This window comes from Nannospalax galili, unplaced genomic scaffold (genome assembly GCF_000622305.1).
Source record: "Nannospalax galili isolate Female #2095 unplaced genomic scaffold, S.galili_v1.0 scaffold1022, whole genome shotgun sequence".
Lineage (NCBI taxonomy): Eukaryota > Metazoa > Chordata > Mammalia > Rodentia > Spalacidae > Nannospalax > Nannospalax galili.
In genome coordinates, this window is record NW_008348201.1 from 1,161,884 (window position 1) to 1,175,812 (window position 13,929).

The 13,929-nt window shown below is 41.1% G+C and overlaps 1 long non-coding RNA gene across 1 annotated transcript; it reads left to right on the forward strand.

Annotated features, from left to right (window-relative positions):
• The first annotated feature begins 557 nt into the window (after nt 1-557).
• On the forward strand, nt 558-9,675 carry LOC115072345. The gene is made up of 3 exons (XR_003851391.1): nt 558-1,865; nt 8,392-8,537; nt 9,067-9,675. It is a non-coding gene; the product is annotated as an uncharacterized LOC115072345 (long non-coding RNA).
• Nucleotides 9,676-13,929: the final 4,254 nt, after the last annotated feature.

Consider the following 13,929-nt stretch of genomic DNA (forward strand, 5'->3'; position numbering starts at 1 on the left):
TGCTCTTGCAGAGGATCCAGGTTCAGTTCGCAGTATCGACAGGGTGGCTAACAAGAGTCTATAACTCCAGTTCCAGGGAATCTAGTGCCCTCCTCTGGTCTCTGTGGGTACCAGGCACATAAGGGATACATTGACATACACACACCCAAGCAAAACATACATATAAAATAAAATCTTTAAAATAGTTTTCAATGCTAGCAGAGTGAGCCAGATTAAGTCAAAATAACAACTGAGAGTAAGAAGATTTGGAAAGATGTAAAATCAGTATACAGAGAATCAAAAGTCACAAAGGGTGTCACCTCTCTGTTATTGTCATTAAGCATAAACTACTTTTGGTTTACCCAAAAGTGGCCCTCAGTACAAATTTTTTTCTGACATTTGATGATTAAGAACTGATTACTAAAAGCTGATGGAAAAAATATGTTTTTTTAGGGGCTGGAGATATGGCTCAGCGGTTAAGAACACTGGTTGTTCTTGCAGAAGACCTGGGTTCAAATCTCAGCACCCACATGGCAGCTAATAACTGTCCATAACTCCAGTCCCAGGGGATCCGACAGCCTCTTCTGACCTCCATGGGCATTGCACAACATGGGTGCACTTACCCACATGCAGGCAATACACTCATACACATAAAATAAAAATAATAAAATAAAAAGTTAAAAATGTTTTTCTAAAAACTGCAGTGTCAGAATATCAATTAATGTGCTGATTTTCTTTATGTTTCAGAGTATTAGAAGGCTGGATCTATATATACATATACATAATTTATTTATATACATATACACACATAAATTATATATATGCATATATGTATATACATATGAATGGTAACTTTTCAAGAGTCTATGGAAAAGCCTTACTAATGCTGTAACTGTTCCGGTTGGTAGTCGTGTTCACTGGTCTTTTTACATGGGTCCCTAATTCATTGTGTTCCGGGCATTGTTGGCTACAAGGGAACAATGTCCGCCCAGCATATTTCACAATCAATTAATATGACATGTACTTTTAAAGTACTAATTGCATACCAGGTACCTTGGTAAAACAGATTAAGACAAAGAAGGAAAGGATTATCCTCACCCACAGGGGCCTTCAGAGAGACGGATAGGAGAGAGGAGGAGCTGGTAGAGCAAACAATAAACATATGAACCTGCTGTTGTGAGTGGTGTAATGAAGTGTTGGGGGGCAGAGAGGACGGAACCCCTCACTCCTGTGGGGGTGAGAGGAGGTGTCAAGTGATAACCCAGAGCAGATGTTTACAGTGAACCATAGAATCAGATGCCTTAAGATAGGAGACGAGGAGGTGGGGCTGTGGACCCGCCATACCACCCCAACATGAAGGACTCATCCTTCTGGAAGAGTAAGCCCAAATAAACTTTCTTCGACAATTTGCTATGGTCATAATGTTTTATCATAGCAACAAACAAGCAACTGACACATTTTGATTCACAGTTTTGGAAGGGTTCAGTCATCAACTGGGTAGGGAGTGTGCAGCCCAGCAAACTGCTTACCTCTGGGTTGAGAAAAGAGAGGTAAGGAAGGGGCTGAGGCCTTAACATCTCCCTCTGGGTCAGTAACCAGCAGCCCTCACGCTAGGCTCCACCTCCTAAAAGTTCCAGTCTTCTGCCGGCGCCGCAGGCCCAGGGTCAAGGATTCATCACTTTCCCCTCAAGCTGCAGTGTTGTGTATATTCTTACTTAAAATGCTTCCGAAAGAAGGCACGGTATAGTAACAACGAAAATCTGTTGCAGGTGATTTTTGTTTGGAGTTTGGTATGTATAAAGCACATAGGGCGGAGATAGAAGCTCACACGGGCAAACGGCAGTCACGGAAGGGCAGCAGCTTCATCTACACGGTTTTGGTTTCAGGTAAATCCTGTGATGTCAGCAGTAGCACTTGACTTTTATAAAGAAACAACAGGGATCAATCGGTTTTGGTTTTAATGTTCAGAAGCAGCATAATGGGTTTAGCTACATAATTTTAATCTTTCATTTACATCTTTTCATTTTTCATTTTTTTTAACATTGTGAGTATGAGGTTTTAGAGAATTGCTTGTGGGAGAAAACTAGAATGGAACTGTTTGGTGAAGGAACTATTTTATTTTTTATTTTTCATGTCATTGACTGACTTTTGGTAAAATGCAAAATGTAGTGAAACAAAAAGTAATAAAATTACATGAAAACTGATTTTACAGTTATAAAATTCCTTCCTCAAATTGCTGAAGAGTGTCTAAATGCCAATTTTCAATTTCTGCACTTACGTCAGATCAGCAGCAAACGGTTCCTGGCCCATCTCCCATCTACAGAAGACCTTTTGAGCAGCCCCACCCTAGACAAGTGGTTTGCATGGAGAGGGTATCATTTTTCCTGCCTGATCTCTGTCTAAAACACAGTTGATAGTAGACCCAATTCAATCACCTTCCCAGTTTTTTCCTCAATAGTACATACACCTACCCTTCGATGGTTTACGCAAGGACTGAATTGCTACCAGTCTTTCTGGACTTTGCCGATGTCTTACCAATTACTCAACCTCAGTTAGAACCAAGGACAGGAGGTGTTTCCTGAGGGGACTGAGCAACAGGCAGACGCACACCACCCTTCTAATTTACACCACCCCCCTAATTACAGGCAGATGGACATTACACTCCGAATTTAGAGGCAGCCTAGTCCTTCACTCTGCAGAAAGCTTGCCTGCCTTGAACAACAAAGAGAGAGTGGATCTATTTGAATTCTGTGTGTGTCGATATACACTGATGCCATTTGTGTTTGCCCAAAAAATACTCTAAAAGTACCATGTATCCATAGAAAATTGAGTGTAGATTAAGAACTTTTCTTTGTGTTGAGTAACTGGCTTCTCACTAGAGTTTTGTGGCAGACTACACGCTACATGGGTTCTTTCCAAGCTCTTTTTCCAAGAAAAAGAAAGGAATGCAGCTTCAGTTTCTACCAGAGGAATCTGCCGTGTTGGCAGCGTGAGATTGGCATCACATTTTCCAAAGTGCATTTCAAAGGATTACGACTTTTTTTTTCCCAATTTTCATCCTTGGAGAGATGACTTTTCAGAATAAGACATTTAGTGAGAAAATATGGCAGCTGTTAAAGCAAGCAGATTATCAACTTTGTTAAGGCTATTACCTTAAATGAAGTTGACAACCTTCTTGTATATTGTAAACAGCTGGAGGGATTTGGAAATGTACTGATGTGCGAGTGTCATCTCTACATTGGGAGCCGGTTGTTCTGGAAGGCACCTGGCTGTGGATATTACTTTTAAACATCACCTTGTGAGCCTGCTGTTCGTCATGATTAGAAACCAGTATCCCAAACTAAAGAAACAATCATGAAAAAGCCGATATAACTTAGATCAAACTGTACTTTCATTATGTCACACTGGACAGCACTGCTTCAGTTACCAAGGAAAGCAACACACATGCTTAAAATCGTACTGTTGTGTATAAGACCCCAACACCCCGAGACATAAATTACAGTTTATTGAGCACTATTATAGACTAAAGATGTAATCTCAGTTTGTTCTCACATTCTTAAAGCTAAGGTATTCATTTATTTTTAGAACTGTAGATACTAAAATGTAAGCTTATGAATGCAGTACTTACAGAAAAGTTAGAGTATTAAAAGGATCACATGTTGAGTGCTTTTGTTTGAAGCTTGATATCCACTTTTTTCAAATACTTAGTACTCTAACGTTAAGCCTGTGATGGTTTGAATGAGAATGTCACCCATAGACTACAAGTAGTTGAACACTTGGTCAAGTTGTAGTACTGCTTGGGGAAGTCATCGAACTTTTAGGAAGTGTGATCATGCTGGAGGAAGCACATCTCTTGGGGGTGGACTTTGAGAGTTCATAGCTACTTCCCGTTTCCAGTCTGGTCTCTGCTTCCTGTGCCTGCTTGAAGAGGCCCAGTGCCTGTCACTATGCCTCCTCTCCATGATGGACTCTTATCCCTCTGGAACCCAAAGCCCTATAAACCCTTCCTTCTATAAGTGGCTTTCGTCATGGTGTTTTGTCACTACAACATAAAAGTATCTAAAGTAACTAATACAATGCCTATCACCCCTGTCAGCTTTCTGTTCTTATGACAAAATATCTGAGGCAATCAAGTGAAAGAAAAAAAAGTTTTCTTTTGGCCAGTCGCCATCACTAGGGAAACAATTAGAAATAAGACAGAGCCAGGAACCAGCACACCGCCTGGAAGCAAAGCTCCGACAACACAGAACTCACGATTCCTCATGAATTTGAACTTGGATGCTGATGTCTGTCACACGTTACAATTAATGTGCTACTTTTAATTGACAATAGCATCCATTTGGGGTACAATGTGATGTCGCGATGTATTTATACAGCACAGAATGATAACCTCAATTTATCTCTGGACTCTGAACCAGGCAAACTGATGGGTGAGCATTCGAATGGTGGGTACTGGTGGCTGGTGGGTTGGGAAGAGAGTAGACGGCAGTTGAGGGGTACAAAGTTTCAGTGAGGCTTGGGGGACAGCTTTTAGTGATCTTATTCCATGCCGTGGTTAAGAGTAATGGCTAGTAAATTTCAAAATTTCTAGTACTGTGAACTTTTAAGTGTTCTCCCCACAAAGGTGACAAGCAGTAGATGACGGCCATGTCACAAACATGTTATGATGTAAATCCTCATAGATATTTGAAAATACTTTAAATTATTTGACCAGTGCATACAATTAACCTGTGGCAGAGAGATAGCAACCAGAAAAGCCCCAGCCATCTCCTACACATTCCAAGGCTAGAACAGAATCACGAGCTTGCACAGTGGATGGGGCCCACAAATTTATGGACAGCATATGAAACCACTTCCCTAAACCTGTGGAGATGTTGACACAGTCACATCATTATAACCCAGTTGCCATACAAAGAAAAGCTTCTATAATTTGTAAGTTTGAGCAAAGCATAGGATGTAAAGATTTCACTAAATTCTGATGTTCCAGCAGAATCCGGGCTGAGTTTCACAAGCAGTTATCATGTGATCCAGCAGGCGTTAAATCTCTGATGCCAAAATGGCTAGTCAGTTCCCTTAATAAATCAGCCTCACCCATTCAGATATGGACAGAAGGGTTAGCTTTCAGTTTGCAACCATGTGTGACTGATAGACACCAGGCAGATAAGAGGAATCACTCCAGAGAAAAATATAGGAAAGAAATCCACAAGGCTGGTGGTCTGTTTTCCAAAAATTTTGTATTTTTATTTTGAATTTTTAGATGATTGAAAGGAATTGTCCCAGAAATTTTCTCTACCAATTTTAACAGATTATAATACCAAAATTATTTCAGTATTATAAATACATGTACTTTTTATTTTGTATTTTTTGCTTCTGTTCCCATTATAAATAAATTCTTCTCCAAACTGGATTGTTTTCTATAGATTTTTAAAAATACCCTTCATTTTCAGGGCTTGCTCTTTGAACTATTATATGTTGTACCACAGACATTTAGTTTAAAAAAAACCCATTCCTTTGTTGGTGTTCTGTAGTAAGCTGCTGGGGTCATTATTCTACAGCATCCAGGCAATACTAGTGCCTTAATTTCTTTTCCTACCAATGAATGGGTTATTCACTTTCACCAAAAAGATTCCAACCTTTGGCAACCAGGAAACTAGGTATTTTAGGCTTACTGCAAAACAGACAGCAATCATATTTTAAGAAGTAGGGATGTGACACTCTGAGTCTAGAGGTCTCTAAATGTTTCTAATGAAAGATGCCTGACAGTATGGCAAATTAATTAGATGTCTGCTACCTACCATACAAACACACACACACACACACACACAAAGTGGACAGAAAAAGTGTTGAAACTAAATGCATTTTAACAGCATAGATTAGCTCAAAAGAAAGTAAAATAAAAACTAAGCCAGCAGAGGAAGGGTGCCCATTGGGGCAAAGCTATATTCCCCCTCCCCTTCCAGAAGAATGGGATCTGTTCTAGAACTTGGCTCCCAGAGTTCTAATGTTCTTGAAGACCCAGGAACATGTGGAAGAGCCGAGCCATGTACAGCCCTCCTGCTCCTGAAATGTGCTACAGAACAGGGTTAGCAGCAGTAAGCTCACTTTGTTAAGAAGGTTTTGGTGGGCCAGGTGTACAGGCGCATGACTTTAATCCCAGCACTCAGGAGGCAGAGGCAGGTAGATCTCCGAGTTTGAGACAGACATGTCAATTCATCAACCTCCTCAAATAACTTCTCCTCTTCCTCCTCCACCTCCTCTGTTTCCTTCTTCTTGTTCTTCTCCTCCTCTTCTTCCTCCTCCTTTACCTCTTTTTAAAAATGTTTTATCATTTTTTAATTTTATGTGTATGAGTGTATTGCCTGCATGTGTGGTGTGTGTGTGTGTGTGTGTGTGTGTGTGTGTGTGTGTGTGGTGCAATGCCTGCAGAGGTCAAAGTGGGCATGGAATTCCCCTGGGACTGGAGTTATGAATAGTTGTTAGCCACCATGTAGGTGCTGGGAATCGAACCTGGGTCCTCTGCAAGAGCAGCCAGTGCTCTTATGCTGAGCCCTCTCTCAGCCCCTCTCCTCCTCTCTGTTAGGGCATGATAGCTCTCATCTCTTTCCACAATTATTTTTTAGAGTAACTGACAAAGGTAAATGAACAACACACCAAAACAGTAAAACCTTCCAGTTATGCCTTCGAAGCTTGGTTAAATCAGAAACCGCATTCCATTGCACCCTGGCATGTTTCCCGGCAGACTTCATTGTTTCTCCCTCAAAACACACTTGAACTTGAAGGAACCATTGGAATTGCAAAGACTTCTAATACAGAGAAACCGCACTCTGAGAAAGGCTGGAGATGGATATTTAAATTGGATTGGTACTGGAATCACCTTAAATACAGTCCCAACACTATACTTGGTTTATAAAAAGTGGCCAGTAGGCCGTGACTGTGTCACTCATGGAGCTCTGAATTATTTATTTGATCAACATTACACTATATAGGCAAAACCATCTGTAAAACTATACCTTCAGTCATCAAGCATGTGTAAATAGTAAGAAGATTATTTGTTCTTTTACACATCTTTCTGTGAGCTACAAAGATCAGGACATGATGACATCATTACATGCTTAGCAAATTGGGTAAGGGGTACATTCTCTGGAGGTGGATCCTGAAACCATTTCTAGGCTAGTCTGGAAGTGGATGTAAACATGGAAGGTTCATATCGTTTCTCCCTATACCTGACCCCTGGCCTCACCAGGATTTATCATGAGGTCAGTGATGGAAATGTTTATCCCCAAATGTACCACAAATGTTAAATAAATCCATCCATCGGAACAATTGAAATAGGGCAACATACTTTACAGGGTTTAACTCTAGAGTAATTTGCAGGCACAGGAAAGTTAAAGTGCTGATAGTCAGCTAGTAGTATACACTAGAACCATGATTCCTAATTCAGTCATGGAGGAAATACTTTCCTGATTTTTTCATATCTAAATAATTCAGGAACTCCCATTTGTTTGAAAGTGTTTTAAACCTACACAGTGATTTTTTAAAAACACCCTGACATTGAGAAGAAACTTAATGTTCCTGTCATATACAACAGCAGCATAAGCTCTGTCCTTTGTGTGATGATCCACATTGTATTAGTTACTTTTCTGTTGCTGTGTTCTGTTCCCTGTGACCAAGGGAACTTATAAAAGGAAGTTTATTTGAACTTATGGTTCCAGAAAAATCAGAGTCCATCATGGCAGGAGGCGTGGTGGCAAGAGGTGGCCAGAGCAGAAGGAGGAGCTCTCACATCTTCAAGCAGGCACAGGAAGCAACTGGAAATCCAGCAAAGCTTACCGACTCTCTATGCCTGCCCCCAGTGATGTGCTTCCTCCTGCAAGGCCACACCTTCAAAGTCCTCCCAAAACAGCACTGTCAAATGGGAACAAAATGCCCAAATATTTGGATCCTATGGGGGGACATTCTCATTCAAACCACCACACAAGTATATCTGGTAATTTGGTCCCAGCTGCATGCTAGGTACTTGTTCACTCCCAGAGGCTGCCTCCTAGAATCCTTCTGTGTTGGTTTATAGGAAGGATTGCACTTACCCCTTGGATAACACCCCTGTGGGCTGGTTGCCAGTCTGTGGTGCAATTTGGGAGGCAACCATATCTTTGGGATTCGGCCCAGAGAGAGTTAAGTCATTGGGGATATGCTCTTGAAGATGATACTAGGACCCCACCTTCCCCCCCTTTTCGTGCTTTTAAGGTGCCAGGAAAAGAACTGGATTCTTCTACTGAGCCCTCCCCCCAATTATGTACTGTCCTGCCAAAGCCCACGGAAGGGTCTGGTGGCCATGGGCTAAAGGTTTAGAAAGTATAAGCCCAAGTAAATGTTTCCTTTTTAAAAGCTGCTGTATCTTGTGTATTTTTATAGCTACAGATAGCTGCCTAACGCGGCTAGACAGTAAGTTGAACTGCACTTGGAGCACCAGAGGATACAAAGTTTGTTACACCTATAGTCATCTCACATATTATCTCCCCAGTGGATCCTGGAAGGGGACATGAGAGCTCTAGTTAGAGGTAAGAGACTTGAGGCCACCAAGATGGCTCAGTGGGTAAAGGATATTGCCACCAAGTCTTATGACATGAGTTTGATCCCTGGGACCCACATGGTGGAAAGAGCAAACCGGCTTTCTCAGCTGTCCTGTGACTTCTACGTGCACACCACAGACATACAAATAAAAGAATACACCTATTGAATTTTTTTTTAAGTTCAGAGACTTCTGGTTCTAGTCTGTTTCCTTAATAACTAGTTTTGTCTCCTGGGAAGTCGACTATTTGGGTCTTGGTACTTCTCATTTGTAAAATGGAAACAAAATTTGACCTACCTCTTCAGTGCATCATTTTTATTAAAACTGGTTTATTTATTCTTATTGTTTATGTGTGTGTTTGCCTGCATTTATGCAATGCCCTCAGAGATGAGAAGAGGGTGTCAGATCCTCCGGAACTGGAGTTATATCCTTGTTAGGCACCATGTGGGTGCTGGGAACCAAACCCGGGTCCTCTGCAAGAGCAGCCAGCGCTCTTAACGGCTGAACCATCTCTCCAGCTCCAGAGCGTTGCTTTTAGGTTTGGATGCGGCTTCTGGTAAAGGTGCTGTGAAAGCTCAACACAGCAGAAGTGGAAATGATGCCGGCCGTGTGACTTGGGAGGTAAGAACTACCTGGCCAGGTGAATCAGGTGAAGGGCGCAGCCAAAGTTGGTGGGAAACTGGAGGGGTGAAGAAGGATGCTTCCCCCGCTGTCGCCCGCGCGTTTCCTTTGCGAAAGAAGTAAAATGGGAACCAGCGTCAGTCAGGCCCGTGTGGAAATAGACGAAACCGTGTGCACGTCAGTTTTCACGGCAGAACTCCGGAGTCACAGCCAAGCAGCCGCCCTGCGCCCTGTGCTGGGCTGCGTCAGCCGATGTAACCAACCTCCCGCCCGGCCCCTCACCGATGGTGGCCCCTGGCTTCTGTTTCATCCTGGCCTCTTCAGGGTGGTTTCGCTATTTCTATTCTTTTCATTGTCTGCCATTAATCCACACTTGGTGTCCTACACTTTACCCCGTGTTTTCCAACCAGCTATTTCTCAAAGACGTTATTTTTAAAAATTATTATCAACTGTCAATATGCTTATATAGACATATTTTATTTAGTGATGATACAAACAATAACACATAAACAATAAAAATAACAATTATTGAGAACTTACTGTGTGTTAAGCACTTTTCTATACAGTTTACAGACATGAATTCAATTTAACCCTCCTAAGCTATCTTGATCTAGGTATTACTATTTTAGCCACTTAACACATGAGAAAATGAAATCCCACGGACTGAAAATACACTGCCCCAAATTTTGTAGCTGATAAGTACTAGAGGCACAATTCAAACCCAACATTTTGCTTCAAATGTATGCTCTTAGCATTACAACAGAATGCTCCAAAAACATTTGAGAACTGACCCTGTTATATATCACAAGCACTTACTATGTATTCCCTCCAAACAAGCAGAGGACATAATACCATGAAAAGGCTAGATGTCAGTAACAAGACCATAGGTAATAAAACAAAAAACTATAGTAAGAAGCAGGAATGTGACAGAGCAACCCATTTATGTTGTTCCTGCCTTTGGACTCTAAGTGGAGGCCGTGAGTTCTTTTGAAAATAAACAATGGAATAGACAATTTCCTTTCATCTAAATTAATGAGTTTAGCCATGTTTTTAATGACTATTGAAAATAGAAAGTATGACACATTGTATTTACATTTTTTTAATTACTAGCTTGCAAAGGAAAAGTGTTGAACAGGTAATTCAAAGTTTCATAGAATTGAAATTGATTCTGGAAAGCAATTTCATACACCTATGATTAACTATTCCAGTTTTGTGTGTGTGTGTGTGTGTGTGTGTGTGTGTGTGTGTGTGTACAGTGCATTCTTCTGCTCCAGGGAGAGGATACCTGCCATTTGCCTACTACAATCTCTGTTCAATGGCAATAAATGGTGACAGAATTTACAAGGGTCAAGTACATATACAACAATGCTATACATTCTAATAGTGGGCCAGCAAGATGGCGCAGCAGGTAGAAATGCTTGCCCTGATGTGTGTGTGTGTGCGTGAACAGTGCATTCTTCTGCTCCAGGGAGAGGATACCTGCCATTTGCCTACTACAATCTCTGTTCAATGGCAATAAATTGTGACAGAATTTACAAGGGTCAAGTACATATACAACAATGCATTCTAATAGTGGGCCAGCAAGATGGCGCAGCAGGTAGAAATGCTTGCCCTGATCTCAGTGTGTGCACCCTGGCCTGTGTGTGTGCACACTCATACACACATCATACATATGCAACCATAAAAGTGCTAATAATTATAGTATAATGTTCGGAGCTATTAATCCATTATGTACATAAGCTGTGGCAGGCTTGTTTACTGAGTTTGTGTTTTGCACACCAGTACCTAATCTGCCAAATCAGGAGGAATGTGTTTATATGGTGGAGCTCACAAAACAAGTATTTGACCGCTCCTTGACCCTCAGATACAGGTGGGAAAAACAGCTGTTGAAACTAATTGAGTTCTTCTGTATTAAAAGGCGGGGCTGAAATAAAGCGGGGCTGCAGTCTCCAGTGACAGCCCTTCCAAGTATCTTTTCTGTCTCTTGTTTTGTTTTTCAATCCTCACTCCCCCTTTCAGGTACTGTCCGTCTTGGCCAGCTGGCACCGGCAGTATAAAAATCCTAATAATAATGGATTTTATGACCTCTCACTTGCAAATTGGACAGATAACCTCCTAGAATCATATTTTTTTTTAATGGCAAAATCATCTAAGCAGACTTCAGCAAAGGTGTTAAAAGCTATGTTAAGAGACAGAAAAGATGAGAGCAATCATCTGTCTTTAGAATGTAACAATCAATCATGATGTAAATTAGATTCTTTAGAGCAAGAATATAGTATCACTCAACTTTACATAGCAGCTTAGAAGCAAAGTACTCTCTAAGTCAGAGTTGTGGCAGTATATACCACCCTGTCTTCCTCCTCATTGACAGATGTGTGGGGGCAGCCTGACTGGTCAGGAGGGGTTCATTTCCCAGCTTCCTTCCTTGAAGAGACTTCACAGAAGGAACCAATGAATACTAGTTTTTCTTTCTTTGTCTTCCTTCACTTACTGTTTCGCCTCAGGAAGCCTTCCACACTCCCACAAAAGTGTAGTCACACCAAAGCCTAATAATTCTGGGCATGACTGGGAAGCAGGATTGCTCTAAGAAACTCTTCCAGAAAGCATTTCTCACAAATAAGGAAAGCCATTCCCACCACAGTGAGTTTGTATAATTTTGTCTTATATTTCTAGAAATTTAATATAAATATAAGAATATTTCTGAAGTCTAGAGTTTCCTGAACTGTGTGACTCAGACAAACACAGATTTGTCTAGTTGAAATGTGAAGACATGATGACTTTCAGAGAATTCAGTGCTGTTTAAATGTACTTACCAAGGATTAGACTATAGATAGGGTAGAAAACAGATGCCAAGGAGAGAATGGTTGTGGTTTGCTGAACGCTGTGGAAAACATGGGTATTTATGCTGTGTGTGTCTGTACCTGCTGGTAGTGGTGTGATCTGCAATGACCCGAGCTGAATTACTAACTGCTATAAGTAAGCGTAAGAAGTCACTTTAAGGTATTATCTTGCGATATGTTTCCATTTTGATCAACAAGAACAAATAGTGACTAAAATTACTTCCTCTACCACAATACCTTTCATCTTAACAAATTTGATGTATTACCGTTTGAAAACTATAATCAGACTAAATGGAGGACATATCAACGTAGGATTGGACTCCAGGACAGAGACACCTATATTTCCAGGACTGGAATATAATATTACCTACTTTTAAATTGATTGTATTACTGGGTATATATTATATATCTGACAGTGAGCACGGTAGCAATTTAATAAAACTATTACTCCAGCCAAACTTCCCGTGGGATTCTATGCGAACATCTTCTTTAATGCCACTTTTGCCTCTTTTTAAGAGATTAAAGATACTGCAGTAAGCAACCCGGTGTCCTGGCGTGGAGGGGCCTGCTCTCAGCATTTCAGGCTTTCATAGACTTGATGCTTTATTCAGGCGTTTTTACTGTAAAATGAAGCTTCCAAATTTAAAAAATATTTCATTGAATTTCAAGATGTAAAATTTCAATTTCCATCATCATTTCACCCGGGTTTCTGCTTACAACTCCAGTTTTTAATCAATAATATTTGCAGAACGTGGAAATTCCAGAAAAAGAAGAATCAAGGAATTGGGTAGAAATTAAAACTAGGCCCTTCAGGATGAGGAGAACACTAATTAATGCGTCTCTCAGTTCTCGTCAGTGAAGCTCCCTCATGCAGCAGAGGGCCAGGCCAAAAGCCCACAAAGCCAAAATGGAGAGAATAAGAGTCTGCAGAGTGTGGGTCCTTGAACAGAACTCCTATATTGAGATCCCCCCACACAGGGCTCAGGGACCATTGCAGAAGAGAGGGTAGAAAGATTGTAAGAGCCGGGGAGGAGGTACATGACCATACAGGAATGGTCCTACAGGCTCTTGGGACCCTCCTCGTACAAACATACAACAGTGGTGTCCGCATGCACAGATCCACATGAACTTAGGCAGACAAAAACCCAGCACAGAACTGTGGAAATGGACAGCAGGCCCCAATCTTAGTGAAGAATTATTGGCAGCTGATTACTGCTGGGTGAGGAAGAGCTGATCTTGAAAGAGAGACTCTAGATAGGCTGACTAAACCCTGGTGGATGAACTTGCACTGAGGGACATCTTGGGACACTAACTTTACATAATAGGCCTTAATAACAATGACAGAATGTATGAACTCCAGTGTGGGGGGGAGCTATGGGAGGTGCCGAAGGGGAAAGGGGTATAAAGATGATTTTATGTATGAATAACACAAAAATTCAATAAAGCATTATAAAAATAAATAAAATATTTAAAAAACTAGGTCCTTCACTCCAAAAGACTGTTTAAGACTATACCAGAAATTAGGTGGCTATAAATATTTTCATCCTGCTTTTTAGGAAATTCCTATTTGTGTTTAGGATTCTGACCTCTTTTTCTAATTGTATGTGATGGTTCATCTTCACTGTCAACTGTATTTGTTACCACCTAGGAGACACTCTTCTGGGCATGTCTGAGGGAAAGGTTGAATGTGAGCTGTACCACTGCACAGGTGGGAGTGTCTGAATGAATGAAGAAGAAAAGTGAGGTGAGCATCAGCATTCATTGCTCTCCGCTCCCCACATAAGGATGACATGTGACCAGCCACTGACTCGTGTCCTGCTGCCTTCCTCCTCCACCATGATGGATGCACTCAAATGGGGCATCAGGTTGCTTTCGCCACAGTGACAAGAAAAGTAACTAATACAGTACATTTTGTAGATT